The sequence below is a fragment of the Pipistrellus hanaki genome, assembly GCF_964339955.1.
Source record: "Pipistrellus hanaki genome assembly, chromosome: 13".
Lineage (NCBI taxonomy): Eukaryota > Metazoa > Chordata > Mammalia > Chiroptera > Vespertilionidae > Pipistrellus > Pipistrellus hanaki.
Window position 1 is genome coordinate 44,110,440 of NC_140515.1, and position 21,776 is coordinate 44,132,215.

Consider the following 21,776-nt stretch of genomic DNA (forward strand, 5'->3'; position numbering starts at 1 on the left):
AAGTTGAATCCTTGGCCCCGGTGGGCTCCTGGGTTTGAGATTTGCATCTGACCAGCCCCTTCATTCTTGAGCAAAAGAGTAGTGCTTCTCCAACTTCAGTGTATCACCCCAGGAGCTTGTTAAAATACTCAATGATTGGCCTCACCCTCATATGTTCTGATTCAGTTGGTCTGGGGTGGAACTCAGAAATGTGCATTAAATGCAATGCAAGTTCTGGGCGATGCTTGTGCTGCAGGTGCATGGACCACACTTGCCCTGTTCCAGAGAGCATTTCCAACTCTCTGCTGTGCAGAGTTCCCCTTGACAATTCGGGGCGTTGTGGTCTGTGGGATGCTTCAGCAGCCGTACCGAAGACAGGGTGGTTGCAGCGGGAGCAGCTGCAGCCGCCTCATCGCCACTGCACGCGTGGAAAACCCCCTGGGCCAGCTCGGTTCCCTGCGGTTGCAGGCCAGCGTGGAGGGGCGGGGCCTGACGCCCGGGGGCGGGGCCTGGCGCCTGGGGGCGGGGCTCGGAGAGTCGGCTCCTGCTGTCTGCTCCTGGCGGCGGAGGAGGCAGGGGCGGAGGGCACAGCCAGCGGGCGGCGCGCCGCGGACTCCCAGGCAGGCAGCCCGCCGAAAGGTAAAGGCAGGAGAGCGCGCCGGCAGGTCTCCCTGCCCGGCAGCTGCTGTCCAAGTCCCACAGTGTCCCCTGGAGCCCTGAGCTGTGTGAGGGCGCTCGGGGTATTTGCATAGCATCTAGGAAAGGGCAGCCGAGCCAGGGTTTTTGCGTGTATCGCGGCGGGGCCCGGGGCCAGGGGGGTTTGGGGTCTGCAAGCAGGAGGAGCCTGCTGCCATCCCAGGACCATCGGACTCCGAGACAACTTTGCGCAGCGGTCCTCCTGCAAGTTCCCTTTATTGCTATTGTCTTAGCGCCTCCAGCCTGACAGTCTCCCCGGACTCCAGCTTTGTTCTCATCAGGCCAACCCCGCGGTCCCCGAGGGCGTGAACTCGGGAGGCGCTGCCAAGTTGCACCTGCCAGCCGGATCCGCCCATGCTCCCTTCGCATCCTTGCCAGGTCCAGGGCAGTCCTGTGTGCCCTGGGGCTGGACACCTGAAGCCCTGGCGGGAGCCCACGGTGGGGGGACAGCGGTCCTCGCCTCATTCCCATGTGTGGTCTGGGATCTGGACTAGGGTGGTCAGACCGGGATGCGCGTGATTTGGGGCCAAAGAAACGATGTGAAAAAGTTTGGAGCCTGGGCTGGGGTTAGGGAGCCCGCAGCGCTGAGCTGCGCGGGGCAGCAGTTGGAGTCAGTGCTTAGGGCTTGGCGCCCGGCAGAGGGACCAGGACAGGGACAGAACCTTGGAGGCTGAGAGGCTCCCAGCCCCGGCTGTCAGCAGAGATGGGTGCTCCTTGTGCGCGCGCCTTGGCATGAAAAGGCTGTGTGTGGTGTGCAGAGGAGATGGGTGAGAAGAGAAAGGAAGGGAGAGGTACGAGGGACACAGTATGTCATTGCAGTATCTCGTGTGCACGCCCCCCTCCCCTTCAGATATTTTGGAAAAGCTGTGCATTGGATGCCTCGTGGGCCGGACTCCTGGAGGTGGGGAGTGGAGGTGGAGGTGGAGGAGGGATAAGTTTTCCTCAGCACTACAGCTGGCTTTGAAAGTGAACAGGTGACAGGAGACTTCTGTGTGCATGAGTGTGTGTGTGTGTGTGTGTGTGTGTGTGTGTGTGTGTATGTGTACAGCAGCTAGGGATGCTGGATGGCCCGCCGAGCTTACACCCTGCCCCCTCCCAGCTGGGGACAGCGGAGTGCGTTTTCCTGCCACTGCCTGCCTGGGGCTGGCGGGCAAGGAGGAAAGTGATGGTCTCAGAGGGGAGCAGACAAAAGGGTGCACTTGGTTGACCCTCTGAAGGCCAGGCGCCTGGTGTGTGTGTGTGTGTGTGTGTGTGTGTGTGTGTGTGTGTGTAGGGAGAAAGCACTGGGAAAGAGGGATGAGTAGGAGCAGGAGAAAGACAGGTGAAGCCAGTGGATGAATAGTAACCAGACGGTTGGAAGAAGAGAGCAGAGATTTTAAAGCATCTTGCCTGAGAAATTATAAGTTGAATTTGCAAAAGATGCTGTTTGGGGGGGGGGGGGTCTCTGAAGCAAAAGTTGTAGAGGAAGGGGCGCAGTGAGTTGGATGGATAAGAAGGTATTTCAGCAAGCGATGGTAAAGTAGGTCTGAAACCTTCACTGAAGTTTATGGCTGGTTTTAGATAATCTCCCTTGACACATCTTCCCAGCACCTACTCCGGAAGTACCTTTTGACTGTCAGAAAGAAGTAAAAGGCATATCTACACAAATAAAATGCGGCTAAAATGAAGTTTAAATGAAGCTTTGAGCAGGATTAAATGGCTTGTGTAACTGCTGAATGTTGCTAAAGTACTGTCAGGGCTATAAAATAGCCAGGCAAAAATAAAGGGAAAAAATAATTGTAACAAGAAAATGAAGGCTTTACAAGAACTTCAGTAATGAACACATAACAATTGATGGTATGATGCAGTAATTATTTTCGTATTTACGCCATTAACGATTGTAATTTAACGTTAATGTCCTGGTATTTTATTTCTTCTCATTTGCAGACAAAAGCACATCTGAGACACCATCAGGGAGTAATTTGGTAATATAAAGTCATGAATAGAAAACACTAAACCATGCTCAGAACTCTGACAACATAAAGCGTGAAACAAAATAACCTCATTTGCTGTTTATTATCTGTCTTTATAATTCTGTTTACTATCATTTGCATAAATGAATAGCTAAATTGTATAGTATATCCCCTTTAGGAAAAAAAATACTTGATGCTTATAGATATACTAGGAGGAAATTGGTAGGCAGGTAATCCTTACATTAAGCATGAAAAATATTTTTTAAAAACTTTGTAGCATGAGAAGCCATCTGGAAATAATCAGAACACAAATTCAGCCAACGTAGACATGCTTATTTTATTTAATTTGGTTCAAGTAGTTTTTAACAGCATACAGGTAAATAGTCAACGGGCAGATCCTAAATTTCTTTTCTCTACCTAATCTTAACCAAACTAAACAAAAGCAATCCAATATACTCTATTTTGTTAATCGAAAAACTCTTTTTTTTTTCTAGTCAAACTTTCAAAGTGTAAATTGCTGATACTGCAATGGAAGATGTTTATTGGAGGAAGTGCAAAACAAAATTCTTTCAGCAGATACTTAAGTTATTAACGTTTTAAGACTAACGTCAGTTTACACATTTTAAAAATATTGTGCGTGATTTTCACCTTAGGAACTTTCCTAAAAGTGCTTTACTCATATGATTAACAGGATGATTAATATCTGTATTAAAAGATATGAAGTAATATGCCCGCAAAAACAGCTGAGTAGAATGTGTAGTGGTTGGGAGGAATCAGTCAATCACACGAATGCTTTAAGAACCCATTTATCTTGCCAGCCACACAAAATATCACAATGATTGAATGCACCTTTTCCAATCCTTACAAATACGCTGGCCTTATGTGGAACAGCACAATGAAATCAGTATTACCTGAGAATGGATTCCATGTGGGATTTAAGGACCTTGTATGTATTTTTTTAAGTGCAGAGGCAAAAACAGTCACAAGTGAGTTGTTCATGATTGTGGCAACTGGTGATTCTGTAAGATTAGAGCATGTTCTTTCTGACTATTTGGCTGGTTACAAACTTGGGAAATGCAATAGTGTAAAGAAATTACATTTTGAATACAGGTTTAAGTATTATATTCAGCCTTAATGAAACTACTTCTCTATGTTTTCACAATATTCCAAATATTTCAAAGGCTGTCCAATTTTTCTGTATTTTTTATGTTCTTAATACTATTGTCCTATAGAGAAGTTCTGTAGTTTTTCTTTGTTTGAAAGGCAAGAATCTGACTTTTGGTTAATTTATTCATTTCTGAAACATAGTTATGAAGTGCCCATTATTAATGATCAGATATTGCACTAGGTGCTGGGGATTCAAGGATGAGTTAGGTTCAATCCTTGTATTTAAAAAGTGAGGGAGATTTATGTGGATAAATAAATGTGATAAAATGTAATAAGTGGCAGTGCATCTTAGGGTTTTGGAAGGAGATAACCCGGGTTCAAATTTTATCTCTGCCTTTTCCTAGCTGGGAGGCTTGGATCACATTTTTTTAACCTCTCTGAGCCTCAGTTTTCTCATCTGGTAAATGGGGGAAAGCAACATTCCTGGATCATAGAGTTATAAAGATTGCATTACATTTTAATTCCTCCATATTCAAAATAAACTCTAGATTCCATACTTTTCAACACCTTTTACTTCACTTCTCTGCTGCATGTCATTGTCGAATTTCTTGAGTCTTGTCTCTCTCTATGTTATCTCCTTATCGTCTCTTCTTTTCTATCCATCTTATTCTAACCGTGGCTTCTGGCTTACCACTTAAGGAGAAAACTTCAGCCATAACTATTACTTGATAAGATCAAGTGAGCTGCATTCTAACTCAGTTTCTTGGAACATTTGAAATAGTTCATGGGTTCCTTTTCTTTATAAGTGATCTTTTGGCATAGTAACTGTGGTGGCTTCTGTGACACTACACATTCTCAGTTTCCTCACATTGATTTATTATTTCTGACGTGGCTCCTCCTTCATTACTCTATCTCTGATTAAAGGTTGGATCTTTCCAACTTTGAGGTTTCATCCTGGGTCCTCTTCTTATATCTCCTCTTCCTACCTCTCTCTTTAAGTACATTTTCATTCTCATGGTTTTTAATCTTATCTATATGCTGATTCAATTTATGTCTTTAGTTCATACCTGGCCTCTGAGCTCCAGAAAAATTTATTCGCTTGTCTACTTCTTCATTTGAATACTTTACAAGCATCTACAACTCTTTATGTTAGAAATTAAAGTCTGGGGCAATGGGGGGATAAGGATGCATATGTAATACCTTAATCAATAAAGAAATTACAAAAATAGAAATTAAAGCCTATCACCAACACACTAAATTTATTCTTTATTCAGTTTTCCTCATTTTGGGAAATGGTATCACCATATACCCAATCATGAAATCCAGAAACTTTATCACCAACACATTTCTTAATTATTCATCATGTACTATGTGTTCTGTGTGAGTGGTTTAGCTGATATATACAGGTAGGCCTATCAGTGTCAGTGGTTTATACCTGCATCTATTCTTATTGGCCAGTGATTTGACCATACCAGCTGATAAGTATGTTTTACTATTATCCCTGCTTATCTCTATCTGCCTTTCTTCATTTTCATTGTAACTCCCCCACCCACCCACAGTTCAAGCCAATTATCACCTCTTACCTGTTATTATTTAGTATCACTATTTAAAGCTAAACTGACTTGCAAAATTGAACATCAATAAAGGGCAACCACCTTGTAAGATTTCCTACTAATTTAATACTAAGAGGTTGTATAGAGGAATTCAATTATGGGTGAGGAAATATGCTTGGTTGGCTTCCACACCAAAATAGCAGATTATGGAATTTCAGGTTGTCAACTTTTTGCTGAATTTCAAATACTATATCTGCATTTAATTTTAGGAAAAGGAAGTCAAATGAAGTTATCTCACTAAAAAAATTTAATCATAATCTTGAATGGTCTACTTCTTTTCTTTTATTCAACAGAGTACATTTAACCAATAAGCTTATTTGAAATATAATTAAGTGATAGTATCGAGAATATTAAATGTCGGTGTACAGATATTTTGACAAATAGTAGCAAATAAAAGCAAAATAATTGTTCTAAGTATCATCAGTGTCAAATTAAAAATTGCTCCTTATTTCAGTCCTCCCCTCTTTTGCTAGGAGGCTGGTATTTTTAGCAAAATGGACATCCTTGAGTACATTTAACTTTATATTCACTTTATTTCTGAATTATAAGATTTTATAGGGTAGCAGTGACGTATGTGTAACCATGAAAACAAGGCTCAAGTAATTTCTCAGTTATGTCATTGGCCTTTAAAGATCATGAAAAGTCAAAGCCTCAGTTCTTTAAAGATAGAGAAAATTTCATTCACAAAAAAGGCTCAGTAATATAAGAAAAATTGGTTCAATTGTAAATGTACTTTATATTCTGTGTTAGTCTTAGGATGCTGATCCTGGCTTTTACCTTGGGATTAGATTGGGCTATGGACTTAGACTTTCTCTTTTTATTTCTCTCTCTTCCTTCTCTTTTACTATTTGGTTTCCTCCTCCTCCTCCTCCTCCTCCTCCTCCTCCTCCTCCTCCTCCTCCTCCTCCTCCTCCTCCTCCTCCTCGTCCTCCTTCTCTTTCTTCTTTAATTCTCCCTTTTTACTTCTTAACATTCTCTTATCCCTTTCCTTTTTTTCTCCCCTTCTCCCAACCCTCTTCTTTTTTACTGCCTTTCTTTATCATCCTTATAGAAGTAAAAACTAATAAAATAGAAAGATCTACCTGGGCTTCTGCCCTTGGTGTTATCACTATTAGAGGATTTAATCTACCACTTTGCCCCTGCCTTTTGTACCTGGTGCTCTTTGCACCCATCACGTCAGACTTACCCTAAGAACCTGAAAATTCTTGCCTCAGTTTTCCCTATGTCAAGAAGTAAATATATAAGAGGTGGAAGAAAGGGATTGGAAGAATTGCTTTGTGTGTTCACACTATAGTATTCTTGAATTACCCCTTTCCAATAAGTTGTCTTTATCACCAGATGATATAAAGGTAGCATGCCTGCTTCCTGCACTTTGGTACCCTTTTTAAGATGCATGCCCATCTTTACAGTGATGATAAATAGAATGAGGATTTAAACAACACTAATATTTATCGAGTGCTTGCTATGCGCCAGGCTCTGTGCTAAATGCTTGACACATGTTATAGAGAGACTATACTATAAACAGACTAAACAAGGTCAAATTACTTCAATAAAGTTTGCAGAACTAAAAGTGTGGGAGTGGCAACTCAGATTTTCTTAGCTGCTGCGCTCTATGCTATAACAGAGGTACTTGCTCAGTATCACCCAGGTTCTATAACTATGAGTACATTCATATTTATAGTGAACTCCAAGGATACATTGAACCCATAACATCTTCTTGAATAGGATGTACTTCAAAGAAACAAGTGGTGGGGAGAATGGCATTCATTGGCCCTGTGGGCTTACGTTGTATAGGAGGACAGTCAAGTAAATCTTAAGGTTAGATACCTCATAGGAAAGCATGATAAAGCCAACTTAGTATAGTCAATCTCTCTTGAGGTGACTCAGCACCACAGGCTTTGAAAGAGACTTAAGTGGCTTCTGGGAAATGCCCTTCTTTCTCTTTCAAGGCAATGAACTTTTTTAATTTTGGGACAAACATGGTATAGAGAGATTGTTTTTGTGTGATAGTGAATGGAATAGACATTGGTTGTGAACAGAGGATACATAAGATAGCATGGTGCAAGTAAAATGAGCCTTGACCAAGGAATGAGCAAAACTGAACCCCCTATTCCATAAACTGAGGCGAGGCAATTGCAATCAGGTGGGCTTTATTATTATTATTTTTTTGCAGTATTAATGCCTATAATTCTATACATAGAGAGGTACTGAATATAAAAGAGAGGACAGTTTATAATGAATACTGAGTGTCTTATCACCGCTTCTAAAATTAATTCTGTGTTCTAATAAAATTCATTTCTAGGTTGAATTACATGAGAGAAGGTGCAGTAAAAAAACATGAGCACTCCAACAGCTTCCTGAGTATAACTTGTTTCCATTGCTGATTCACTAGCAAGGCTGGTCTTATTCAAATTTTAATCATATCATGACACTTGTGTCAAAGTCTCCCAATGGCTTCTGACTAGCAAGGCTGGTCTTATTCAAATTTTAATCATATCATGACACTTGTGTCAAAGTCTCCCAATGGCTTCTGACCTCTCACTCTTACAAAAGCCTAAGATCTTACAGTGGCCTATGAGGCTCTTCATGATTTAGTAACCTGTTACTCCTCTAATCCTATTTACTCACCTAATTTGTTGAATGAATGAATGAATGAATAAGTGAATGAATGAACAATAGTGAGTGAATGAGGGAATATTCAAGGTGCTCAATAGTGTTTGTTGAATAAATAAAGAAGGGGAATACATGGTTTTAATGAAGACACTGGAGAAATTAAGCTTAGAAACAGAAGGCATAGGAACAATTGGTGAGTAAATGAATACAATGAAAGCAATATATCAGCCCAGCTGGTATAGCTCAGTGGTTGAGCATCAACCCATGAACCAGGAAGTCACAGTAGGGTTACAATTAGGGCACATGGTTGGGTTGTGCCCTAATTGTAACCCTACAGCTGGTATAGCTCAGTGGTTGAGCATCAACCCATGAACCAGGAAGTCACAGTAGGGTTACAATTAGGGCACATGGTTGGGTTGCGGGCTCCATCCCCAGTAGGGGATATTCAGAAGGCAGCTGATCAATGATTCTTCTCATCATTGATGTTTCTATCTCTTTCTCTTCATCTCCCTTCTCTCTGAAATCAATTAAAAACATATTAAAAAATAAAAGCAGTGTATCTGAACTGCTGGATGCTGACCTTGAGTTTTTATAATTTATGTCTTTACTTAACAAGTGTTTATTGAAGCTTTACTATATACCAGGCACAAATCTAAAGGCTGGATGTCTAACAGTTAACAAGAAGTGAAAAATCACTGTTCTCATGTGGCTCATGACCTATTAGGAGATATATTACAATAAAGTAGACAAAATTATATTACAATAAAGTAGACAAAATTATAATTTCAGGTAACAGCATACCCTATAAAAAAAACTTCAGCATAGAATTGGGAGCAGGATAGGTTTCATTGAATATTCCATACCCTCCTAGTATTAAACACTGAATTATGCGGTCATCTGACCTCATTTCTCTTTTGCTGAAAAATGGTACTGATCTCAGAGATGCATATAGTTTAAACAGTCTTGTATTGAGTGATATGTTTTTTGTTTTGCTTAAGATTTTTGCACTAGTAAAATAAGGCTCCCTATTAAAATATCATTTGAAAACCAGAGTTTGATCAAAGTAGGCCCCTAATTGATGGCTTCTGTGAATGTGCTCTGCATTTAATTTTAAAGCGGTAGCATGTGTTCCACTGATACAATAGTATAAATCATTTAAGAAAGTCAAATTTAGTGTAGAAAGTTTTCTTTTTCTTGCCCCACACATCAATACATTCAATGTTACAGTTACAAGAGATCAGTGTTAAAATTTTAAATTGAAGAGATTCAGTTTCCATGCATTTTTTACATTACTTAATTTTCTGAGTTCCAATTTTTTTTTTTGTATTTTCTCTTTTGTGTTAATTTGTTATGGCAGTGATAGAAAACAAAAACAGCTCAAAATCAATACGATTGACTCAGAAACAAAAGTGATTAATGACAAAGTCTCACCAGCAAAGAAATAATGATTGCTGTGGATGAAGTATTCAGAGTCTTTCTGATACCACCCTCTGGGGTCACTAGTGACCATGGCACCTGCATTGGTCCTTCATCACTGCCTTAACAAGTTAGCACAAATGTAGTGGTTTAAACTCTCCACAAATGTACTATCTAATAATAGTTTCTATTATTCCAGGCTTGTTTGAGTACTGTGCATAGAGTTTCACAAGGGTATACAAATCAAGGTCTTATCCAGCTTGCGCTTTTATCTAGAGATTCTAAAACATAATTTGCTTTCAAGCTCATCCAAGTTGTTGGCAGGATTCAGTTTCACGTGGTTGTAGGACTGAGGTCCCCATTTCTTTCACAATGTCCTTGAGGATTGGTCTCAATTTCTAGACACATTTCTTGGCTCATGGACACCTACATCATCAAAAACAGCAATGATGAGTTCAGTTCTCATCAAGCTTCAAATATACCTGGCTTCCCTTTCCCCACATCTCTTCAATCTCTAGCCGGAGGAAGTTCTTTGCTTTGTAAGGGCCTCTGTGATTAGATAGTTCCCTGCCTGATAATTCAGGGCAATCTTCCTGTTTTAAGGCCAACTGATTAGTAATCTTAATTAGATCTGCAAAGTCCCATTTGCCAAGTAAGGTAGAGTGTTCACAGGAGTGATAGCAGAGGGGCCAAAATTTTGCCTATCACAGAGCCTATGAGATCTCCATTTGCTTGCCAACTGAGACAGACTATATCACCTGTCAACTAGATTGCTTGGCAAACAAACTTTTGGTGAAGTGGAAAATGGTGTTGTTCTAGTAGATTCTGTAACAGAGCCACTGCAGATTAAAGAAATTTAAGGTATGAAAACAAAACTCAAATATTTAATTTTGTAAGGCATGGCTTCTAAAAAGCAAACTTAAGTCACCAAAGGGACTTTCAATCCTGGGGTGCAACATTCAAACACCTTCATTTGGGAGGAGTCGAGAAGGGAGGTAGCCTGGATGTGTGGCAATAGTAGTGTGGATCGAAAATGTTAAGGAGGCAGCCCTACTTTACTTCCAGGAACTTGCTTTGCTGATGAGAAATTTCAGTTGAGTAACGGCAAATATCTGACTTGAACTGGGGATATAGAAATCTGGATTTTTGCTAGAATCTGGACATCTGTGTAAAATCTCCAGGTTTGCTTTTTATGCCAACAAAATCAAAATTGAAAATAATAGGAGTACCCAAATGTATGTGGGGACTAAATTGGACATGTGGGCTGCCAGTAAGCAACTTACAGTTTTACTCATACTGAGTAAAGTGTATGTTTGAATAAAAAAGTATTCAATATGATGAAAAATAATTCAGGAACTGGTAGGGACCAAGATATTAAAGTACTCAAATAGAGTAAGACTAGGAAGTTTTGGGCTCTAGCTTCCAGATGTAACAGTACCTTTAGTAGTCTTTTAACTTTTTTTACTCATAGTAAAAAATAAAGAACAAACAGATAAGGAAGGTAATTGGTGCTATAATTCTGTTTCCCAAGTCTTGAGCCTCACACAAGAGTGTAGAATATCATTATATTGGTTTAGACTCTTCATGTTTACACAAGTGAAAGATGTCAGGGTAGAGTGTGATGAGTCATCCACTGAATTAGAAAGAGTCTGAAGGAATAGTTTGGATAATTCAAGCATGGATCCTATTTGCACAACATTACATTTATCTTTAGAAATAGGGAGACTGTTCTTTAAAAAACAAAAAACAAAAGCCAACATAATATTTTACAAAGTATAAAACAGCAAGAAGAGACTGAAAAAGTTTATTGTACAAATTGAATCTGAGATTCTTAAGGGTTTTATAAATGTCTCTTACTGAATAGGAGCAGGGCATCTGATGCTATAATGGCTGGCTCTGTGAGTCAAACTAATAGGACCTTAAAATAGGGCTCTACCACTCACTAGAAGTGTGATCTTCGGAAGATTATTTCACTTCTCTAAGACTCCGCCTTCTCACCTGCAAAATGGAATCATGCACATCTAACTCAGAGGTAATTGTGAGGATTAAATGAACTGATGCATTTATTTTTTAATATATTTTATTGATTTTTTTTGCAGAGAGGAAGGGAGAGAGCTAGAGAGCTAGAAACGTCATGAGAGAGAAACATCGACCAGCTGCCTCTTGCACACCCCCTACCGGGGATGTGCCTGCAACCAATGTACATGCCCCTGACCGGAATCGAACCCAGGACCTTTCAGTCTGCAGACCGATGCTCTACCACTGAGCCAAACTGGTTTCGGCTGGACTGATGCATTTAAGGCTCTTGAGTTATGATTATAGGATTCTAGATCTGGGCACCCAACATTTTATCAATTGCCATCCGTTCTCATGGCAATTGATAAAATGTTGGGTGCCCAGAGCTAGAATCCTATAATCAGTTCTCAGGCTATGGATTTAAAAATGACAGAATGTATAACTGCCTAGATAGGACCATGTTTATCTGTCCCTTATTAGATGAGGCAAAACTTTTAGACTTGGTGCCTCAGGACCCAAATACAGTGCTGCTTTTACAACACTCCAGATAAGCCACGTGACTATGGGACCGACACCTGAATTCTCTGAGCTTTACATTCCCTTTGGAAAAAATAGAAAAGCAAGTTTTCTAACTCACAAGTATCTTGAAGTGATTGTTTGAGGCAATGTATATAAATGCTTTTCATAGATTTGGAATCTAAATTGTTAGTACTTGCTACTTCTCCTATTTTTTTGGTTTGCCATGAATAAGAGCAAAGAAAAAATGTGAAGATGACACTCAGCATAGCTACTATTAAATCATTTAATAAATGTTTATGGAGCATCTATCCTCTTTCAGCAATACCAGGAGCAGGGGACAAAAACTAAATATAAACACAAACCCATGACGCAGCCCCTAACCTGTTGGAATTCTTGTTCTAGCCAGGACCATAAACACCATCATACATTCTGATACACACCTTGATTCAATTTCTTGGAAAGTGTGGTAGAGAGCAATGGGGCAGAAGTTTCGGGAGAGAATCCAGGAAGACATCCTACATAAGTAATCATTACAATATATTTTAGCTTGAGATCAGCATCCAGGAGATGTCCCAAAAGACAAAAGCAATCAACCACACAAACCAAATGTCTCCCCATTTGCTTTCTGGAAGTTCAGTTTCTGTATACTCAATTGAACAATTCCATGATGTTTCCCAAAATTTCCACCTTCAGTCACATTTCTAAAAGTATCGCTTCTATAAGATTTCAAAATACAATTGGAAAAGGATGGATCTTCCTTCCCCAGCCCCAGTGGTAACACCAATGTAGATCATATATAAAGAAAGCATGTGCCAGCCCTTTTCTTTAGTCACAGCACAAGGCCACGTGTTGGTAATTGCTCAGAACTTCTGTTTAGATGAGCGAGTGTCACTGTAACCTTCTGCAAATGCTGTAGTGAGTCAGGAAGTCCTTAATTAACCTAGGATAGTCCAGAAGGTGTGTTGTTGCCGTTTTAGTAACTGTGAAATACAATATAGTATTTTGGTAAGTTCTCTAAGAACTAGATTTCAAAGAATAAAAAAATTTAAAGCAACTGTATAATAACCCTTTACATCAAAATTGAATATTATTGTGTCTATCTCACATTTTAGATGAATAGAAAAATTAGGCCAACAGAAAGCAAATAAATTACATGATTCTAATCCTAATGCCTTGCTTTGAAAGTACCTCTATTATAAAAATAAATAAAAACTAATAAGGTTATTTAATATTAATGAAATTACTAGCAAAAAAATTTCATAATTATAAACAGCAGTTTTCTCTATTAATAGTAATGAATGAGAAATAGGTTGAGAAAGTATAAAATATACAAATTTTAGAAATTATCACCTTAAATGTAATTAGTAATGAATATATTTTGTGACTTTTATCTCTGTCGTCTTTTATAGTACAGCATGGAGCTAGTAATTAAATTTATACATGAAAGAACTTATTGAAAACTGCCCATTATTTTAGTTGTAATAATTAAATAAATTTTCTTAACAGAAAATATCTTTCTGGATCTTTGTTTTTAATTGATGTTGTCTATTTTTGTGCTCCAGAGGCCTAATGATGCATTTAGAAGTCTTCATTTTTGTTAGTGAGCAACATTTGTGACCATAATAGAATGAAGTAAGGAGGGGAAAGATTGAGACTGCCCAAGATTGGCTACAGTTATGGAAATAAGCAGATGATGGGGAATAATTCAGGTTATTTTCATTTTTTTGTCCTTATCAGAGATTCATTATATTTATATATAACACATAGAAACTATCCGATTATAAATTCAGAGCTATAGTTAGATCAGCATATTAAAAGCTACTTCAAAATGAAATTATTTTATCATTTTGAGTTCTTTATTTTCCTTATAGAAAAATAAATTCCAATTGAGCTGTAAATTATCGAGGATTATCTTCTCTCTTTAGAAGAGTGAGAAATATGAATATTATTTTGATTTGGGGTTTGAGGGAGTTATCTTATTAGCACCAGACTCCTTCAGCCAATAATCTCACGACTATGGGATATATATTAAATCCTGTTCTATTTATATTCTTTGGCAGGCCATTATTCATTGTTATTGTGGAGATTTTATTAAGTAATAGTTCCCTTGAGAAATCATGGGTGCTTTTTCGAGGTCACGGTTTCCTCTCGTCAGTTAAGAGGGGCCATACATCCTCTCTTCAGTTAAGAACCCACTCTATACCCATTTTCTTTAACACATACTTTATTTGGTAAGGTTTCTGACACTCCTTTCTTCCCAGAACTTAAGAGTGATAGATCACTCTTTATTTTGTGAAGTAAAATTGATTAGAGGAAACGATAAACATAATTCTTTAAGCATGAAACCCAATATATTTTGAATACTTGGCTGAGCTGCCATGGCGATCCTCAGACATGCATTCTCCAGGGACTGCTGAGCTGGGTTGTGCCAAAGGCCTCCTGGTAAACAATCCACACAGTATTTCTTCTTGCGGTAGGAGGAATTTCACCCTTGGCCTCTTATTATTGCTTTGCTGGGATGTGGCAAAAATCCATCACCTTCCACATACTAATACCTGTTTGTTGCTGTCCAGTCATTGCCAGAAGGAGAAAATCAGCTAATTTGGTGGGGTTTTTTTTTTTTAAATCTACCTAGAGGTTTTAATAATAGCTATGTTTTTAAAAATTGGATTAATTAAGGAATACTGCTAAGCAAAGAATCACATATTAGACTTTATTAGGTTTCAAGGCCCACACAGAGGCAACTCTCATTTCTAAATCTATGTGGCACTTCAAGCAATCTATTTTCAGATAGAAATCAACCTCAATGGATAAGAGGACAGCTTTGGGGAGTGCCTAACCCATGGATTTGAAAAACCAGAGACTTAATTTCAAATGTTTACTGCTTACTAATTGTGGGACCACAGACAAGTAATTTCATTGTTCTTCATTTTCCCCCCCTCACCTATAAGAGATGTAGCAGCACCTACTTGTGATAATTTGTTGAATTTAAATAGGCAAAATACCTGGAATGTTACAGCCTCATTATAAAGGGAGTTCTATACACTTATTTCCTTCATGAGCACATGTCTATTTGAATCAAAGACCTACCTTCTTCCTGCCCATACAACAGCAAAATAACGTATCAGAGCAGTGTGAAAATTAGGTAAGCCTTTGACTGCTCTGAATGTGGTCCTCAGACAAGCAGCGTCAGCATCACCAAGGAGCTTGTTAGAAATGCAGAATATTGGTGCAACCCTGGACCCGCAGTGTCATAACCCGCTTTTTAACAAGGTCTCTAGGTGATGGTGTGCACAGCAAAGTTTGAGAGGCATTGAAATGGACCACTCCATTTTTCCCCCCTGACAAATTCTATCCACTGTGCTATTGCTTATTCAGTTCTTTTCACCATTCACTTGTTGTTTTGGTAGGATGTCTGCAGGGATAGACATGCTCAAGGTGTTCTCTCAGCATCTGGACCTTGGGGCCGATAAACGCATGTGCACTTCCACACACACCAATGGAACGTCCCTCAGTCTAAGGCCTGGCACAAGTAGAGGCTCAATAAATGTTTATTGAGTGAAATAAAACAGCCAACAGTCAGACAAGCAGACTCTCCCATCTGCTCCACAGATGCCCAGCAGCCCTAGAAGGGCCTGGAGAGAGATGGATGTGCTTGAGGTATTTGCCAGGAGGCATTACCCATGCCCAATGGGGAGGAGGGGTTGGCTCACCACGGCTCTTGCCAGGAGATCTGCTGAGGTTCTGAATGCCTGTCAACTGTGTGCAGCCAGGACAAAGAACAGGGATCTGCCTTTCTTCTTCCTTTACCCTCCCTGGCAAAGCTGATGCCACAAAGCTGTGGGAGCAGTGTTTTCTTGGTGATGTCTTTCTTGCTTGTAAGGGACAAAGGAGTAGGTACAAGGGCATTGCATCAGGGTTATATTTCCCCACCTCTGTGATTAACTGGGCGAGGTTTCCAAATTTCTCTATGGGTTTCAGGATTTCAAATTTCTAAGTTGCTGGTTCATAGGCTGGCATAGGGTGTTTGCAGTAGGTGGGGAATCCTGGGAGCTCATTTTACCCAGGGAAAAATGAAATGGAGAGAGAGCTCACTGTTTTGGGCACTGGTAGAAACAGGAAACTAGGTTCTTGAAGGTTTGGAAAATGACCTTAAACAATTCAAATATGGGATTTCTCTGACCTATAACATTGTGATAAATACATTTAGATCACATTTTAGACACCTGTACTAGAGTGTATTTCAGTGAGGTTCATACCAAGGTCCCAGGACCCTTGAGATTTGGAATCTACCTCCCCAGTGAGTTAGCCCTCTAACACACTTCTTTCTCCTTCCTTCCATGACCAGTCTTGGCAAAAATGTCATTAGGAGACTTCTTTTGATCCATCTCACCTTACTAGATGACTGTTTTAACCTTGGAAATCTGATGAACTCAGAATGACCAATTTCTTTGTCTTCCTCTTCAGCAAACTTCTCTGCTTTTACTGCAATTTCCCCCCCTCTCCCTATACAGGGATCCAGACTCTTATTTACCCAACATGCCAATCCCAGTTAAGAGTTAGGAGGGGAAGAATCCGATTAACACAAATAAAAGAGTAAAATGGCCCCCAATTCTTTGAGGATTTTTTTTCTTTCTAGCCTAGATGTAATTTTTTTTTTCCATGGGAATATGGAGCAATCTGAGTGACATATTTAGCATATAACAGATTTTGGGGTAAAGGAGATGTTGGTCAGTATAGTCCTTTGTCTAACACCAGCTGTAGTAACAGACAAATCCCCACTTCTTAGCAGCTTAATAAAATTTGATCTTATTTAAGATGTAGATAAGAGTATAATTATGACATATCTGGACTGAGGAGAAGCAGTAGGTCCATACAGTCATTCAGAGACCCAGCCTGACATAAGCCCTTGGTCTTTTTTTTGTGTGGTTTCCTAGTTTCCCTAGGGATTTGCATCCAGTTGGCATATGTGGCAAGAGAGACAGGGTCATACATGGGAGGTATTTGTGGGGTAGACCTTGGGGAGGAATGCAGGACTTCTGCTCACTTCACATTTAATCTAAAATGGATTCACGTAGCCATGCTTACCTGCAAAGGTGGCTGGAAAATGAAATCTAGCTGGGTGCCCAGTTTGGTGATCATCCATTCATCATTGCTGCAACAATAATAATAAATAAAAAGCTGCCCTGTTCCTTTTGCTTCTTTTTCCTGCGACTCCCCTGAGAAGTTTGACATGCCCTCCCTCTCCTGAGAGTCACATTTCTGCAGCAAAAAGCCCCCCCTCCACCCACCTGAAGAGCAAGAATAGAGTCTTGGCAAGCCGCATTTTGACGGTTGCCAACAATTAATCCAAACTCAATTTCCTGTATTTTAGAAGGATGTTGTGAGAATTAATGAATTATTTTGGGTGATTATCCTCCCTTTGATCATTGTCTCCATCCTGTGCTCTTATGGTTTACACATACAAGCACAGACTTATACAAAACCTCGCTGAGAGGCAGAGAGCTTTTCATTATCCCGCCGACCCCGGGAGGAAGCGGAGGGGCTCACCAGTTCAAAGACACATTCTCTCCAGTGCAACAGGATCCTTCCTGCACGCAGCACCCTTTCCATTATTACAATGTTTTTGAAAAGCTATAATTTTATGGAGAGAAAAGATAAGACGAGAATGATGGCTTAACGTCTTTCTTATTTGTATGCTGGCTCTGGAATAGGCCTGTTGGGTGACTCTGAGCAAGTCAAGAAACCACTCTGTGTCCCAGTTCCTTGGTCTGTGAAACAGGACTCATCATGACCGCTACCTCCTTGGTTGTTGTGGGGAGTAAATAAAATAATAGATGTTAAGTGTTGAAGCCACTCCCTGGAATGTAGCTTGTGCTTCATAGATGTTAGCTATTATTTGTTTATTTGTTTTGCAGGAGAATTGGTATCTGGTTCAGGGAATGCAAAGAAGAAGTCACAGTGTATCCAGCCTTACGTTACTGGCAAAACTAAAGGGGAGATAGAACATGCGCCTGCAGCATTGCGTATTTGCAGAAGGGAATACGTTGCTTTTTAGTAAGATGCTCAGGTAGGAATGAAACTTTCTTAGGAGCCAGGCCCAACATAAGTACCCTCATTCAGAGGCTGCAGGGACTCTTGCAAAGCCAGGATTCTGAGGTCTGGCTGTAGGCGCTGACTGTGTCCAGGGCTCTTAAGGGGACTGTCGAGGAGTCCAGAGTGGCTGCTTCCCATGGAGAGAAGACATGTCCCTTGAGCCAGTGCAAATGCTCTTCACTATCAAAGACACAGCTTTCTGTCCTTGCTGGTGAAGGGAAGGTGTTTCATCCATTGGGCCAATGAATCTGTGTAGCTTGGGAGCAAATGAACTTTCTTTGTCTTTTGTGGTTAAAATGATATGAAATATACAAATAAAAGTGGGAGCAGAGGATGCATTACAGGCTCGGGGGAGATTAAGCAGTTTTCTTTATACACAGGATGCAGGTTTAACAACCTCTAACAGTCTCTACATGCAGTGCTCCTCAGACTTCACTGGGCGAGCAAGTCACCAGGGGCTTTAGGCAAAACATGGAGCCTGATCCAGCCGGTACGAGATTCTGCATTTCTAACAAGCTCCCCTGTGATTTGTGTGCTGCTAGTTGGGACTCACTCTCTCAGAAGCAAAATATTACATTGTTTCATTGTTGAGGTTTGGTTTCTTGGAGGACAGGACATGGAATAAAGGAGTGGTTGGCAAACTGCTGCTCGCAAGCCACATGCGGCTCTTTGGCCCCTTGAGTGCGGCTCTTCCACAAAATACCATGGCCTGGGCGAGTCTATGTTGAAGAAGTGGTGTTAGAAGAAGTTTAAGTTTAAGAAATATGGCTCTCAAAAGAAATTTCAATCGTTGTCCTGTTGATATTTGGCTCTGTTGACTAATGCGTTTGTCCACCACTGGAATGAAGGGAGCTGTTTCTTCCAGAATGGAGAAGCTGGGAGCCTTTACAAGAGGAAGTAGTTCACTAAGTGTGATCCTAGCTAGTCAGCATCAGAAAATGTTAGTCTTCAACTTCATATCTCCTCAATGGTCCCTAATCCTTTTAAGGGTGAGACCCAGCAGTCTGTGTTTATAAGCCCTTTAAGGTGATTCTGACATAGCTAAAGTTTAAGATCCAGGGCACTGGAGCAGCTGACCCTGGTTTTGAAAGGTCAGGTGATGATGTCACCAACCCTACAAAATGATCTGGGCTCCTGAAGCACGCCTCCTGATCTCAGTTTCAAGATTCCTTGGGCAGTTATGACCGGAGTAAAAGGATTTGGTGTGGAGAAAGATTGTTCTTCAAGGTCTCAGCTTGTGACATGAATTCTTCTACCCTTGTCCCTCTTTCCAAATGCGCCTCCAAAATAATGCCTGGGAAATTGTTTCAGGGTGCAGTGATCCCTATGTGGCTGTGTCTCAGGTCTTCCCATTGAGAACGCCCTTTAGTCCAGATTGCCTGAGACTCAGAGTTTTCCCACAGCGTAGACTTACAGTGCGAATACCAGGCTCCGGACGATGGGTCTCCCTAAGTGTAGCCAAGAGCTGATACAGCTTTCTAGGGGGAATCACCTGGACATCTCCTTAAAATGCAAGCTCGGATTCATTCAGTGCATGTAAGTGGAAGCTGAATTTCCAACAAGCCCTTGTTGACATCCTCTACTGGTCTGTGGATAGCAAGGCAATATGTCACCCTTGGAAAACAAAATTGGCCAGTGTGCAAATACGTTGGATTCCCCATAGCCACTTATACTGCAAACAGGCTGCTCAGCCCTGACAAATTCAGAGAGAATTTTATTATTTTGTTCATTTTTGTCTTTTTAAAAAATACTATTGTAATTTTTAAAAAGACAAAAGTATTACTTAAGTCTTCCTTTCCCCCCCATTAACCTCTTCCAGCCCTCTCCTGTCCCCAGGCCCTCACTACCCCATTGTCTAAATTCAGGGGTTATGCAAATATACATATAAGTTCATTGGTTGATTTCTTTTCACCCATCTTCCCCTGCCTTCCCAATTCAGAGATAATTTTAGGGTTATTTCCAAGGCTCCAGGATTGTGGACTTACTTTCAAATATATAGTATCAATAAATCTGCCCTTCTGGTCTATAGATGTTTAACCCATGAAAATCAAAGAAAGATCAACAAAAGGACTTGTGTGCATGCATATAAGCCTAACCAATGGGCACAGACACTAAGGGGGTGAGGTCATGAGTTGGGGTGGGGGGAGCAATGGGTGATATGGACACATATGGAATACCTTAATCAATAAAGAAAAAAACCAACCAACCAAACAACAACAATAAAAATCTCCTTTTAAAAAATGTTTTTTACAAGGAGAGGTGACTGCTGTTGACCCATAACTAGAACATTCTCAAACCTCTTGATTTCTCAGATTGTGCTTGAGTGTTCCTTAATGCTTTTTCTTGTTGGAGCTGAGCTTCTGCAAATGACCTGGGATGGTGTTTCTGTTACTTTTGGTCTTGTCTCTGCCTCACAAGTGATACGTGTGTCCTTCAGTTTACAGCTGTGGTGGACCACAGGGTGTTCTGCTGTTTGCAGTGCTTCTGCTTTTCAGCATAATGAGTTTTGCTTTATTCATATCCCCTGTACTAATTGCAACACAGCAGCACATTCTATATCCCATCTGTTTTCATGATTGATTGTCTCTTACTTCAGAATGTCCTAGAGAGTTACTTTAAAAAATCTGACTTTAGTGTGACCTTAAAGAGCATCATAAATTGTATTTGTATCTAGGTATATCGGTCTATGCCTTATGACCACCCAGAGCACAAGAAATAATTTATTTGATGCTGATTATGTGATTTTTCCTCACTGTCTATTTTGGATAGACATGCCTTGAGCTTGTTGCCTTGTGACACCCACTTCATTCTGCTTAAATCCCCCCAAATTGGTCTTTCTGGCTACATGCCTATCTGTTCATAGATAAAGTAAGAATGTTGTGTCTGTGGTAGAGTTTAGTAATGTTCTCAAGAAGCTGCTGGTCATAGGACTTTCTGATAACGTGTAAAGTTGTTTTGATGGATAGTTAATTCTCATTATTCATGGTAATTATTGTCTGTAGAGACACTTCAAACCCTAAATTACTGAATACTGAACAGTTGGCCTTAGGGGGCAGCCTGGGTTAGGTTTTTGGCCTTCTGGTCACAATATTTTTGTCAACTAATCAATATATAACCTTGTTTTATTATTGGTTCTGTTCAAAAGATGCCCTGTCTAATAGATACTATTGAATCATTATGTTGAACTCATGGCCAATGTCATTATAACTCATGCCTGAATGAAGCTTATCTAACACATGTTTTTGTTTTGTTTTTCTGTAAGGAACATCTCAGCCTTTGCACTTAAGACCACTAGACAGTTCTTTAGTAATATGCTTGGGAGCCATTTTAAACAATGAAATCAGCAAAAAGCACAAAAATGTGAAAATTGTGGCACTAAGAAGACCATGAAGGGGACATTTGTTTATGGTATGAGAGCTGAAACAAGAAGGCAGAGTGCTGCCTTGTTCTACCAAAGCTGATGTGTGCATAAGGTGACTAATTTTTCTCAGCTTTGCACATATGCACAAGTGACCTTGAAAGTGCTGCAAGTGTTGATTTTGGAGTTACAAATTAATTTTAGCACGTGGGAAAATTTAGAAATAGGGACTCCATGAGTAATGAAGATTGACCATATGTTGCTTTATGGCCATAGTTTTTTGTTGTTGTTAATTCTTATCCGAGAATATTTTTCCATTAGAGAGAGTGGAAGGGATTGAGCTGGGGAACAGGGCTGGGGTTTGAGTCTGCAACTGAGGTACATGCCCTTGACCAGAATTGAACCTGGGAC

At 40.2% G+C, this 21,776-nt stretch overlaps 1 protein-coding gene across 1 annotated transcript in view; it reads left to right on the forward strand.

The window, feature by feature from the left end:
• Positions 1-538: 538 nt before the first annotated feature.
• The window catches only part of RARB (retinoic acid receptor beta), a 625,020-nt gene continuing 603,782 nt past the window's right edge, over positions 539-21,776 (forward strand). Inside the window, exon 1 of the mRNA XM_084902993.1 lies at positions 539-618. The gene's annotated coding sequence lies outside the window, so the exon portion shown is untranslated. The remainder of the gene's footprint in view (positions 619-21,776) is intronic.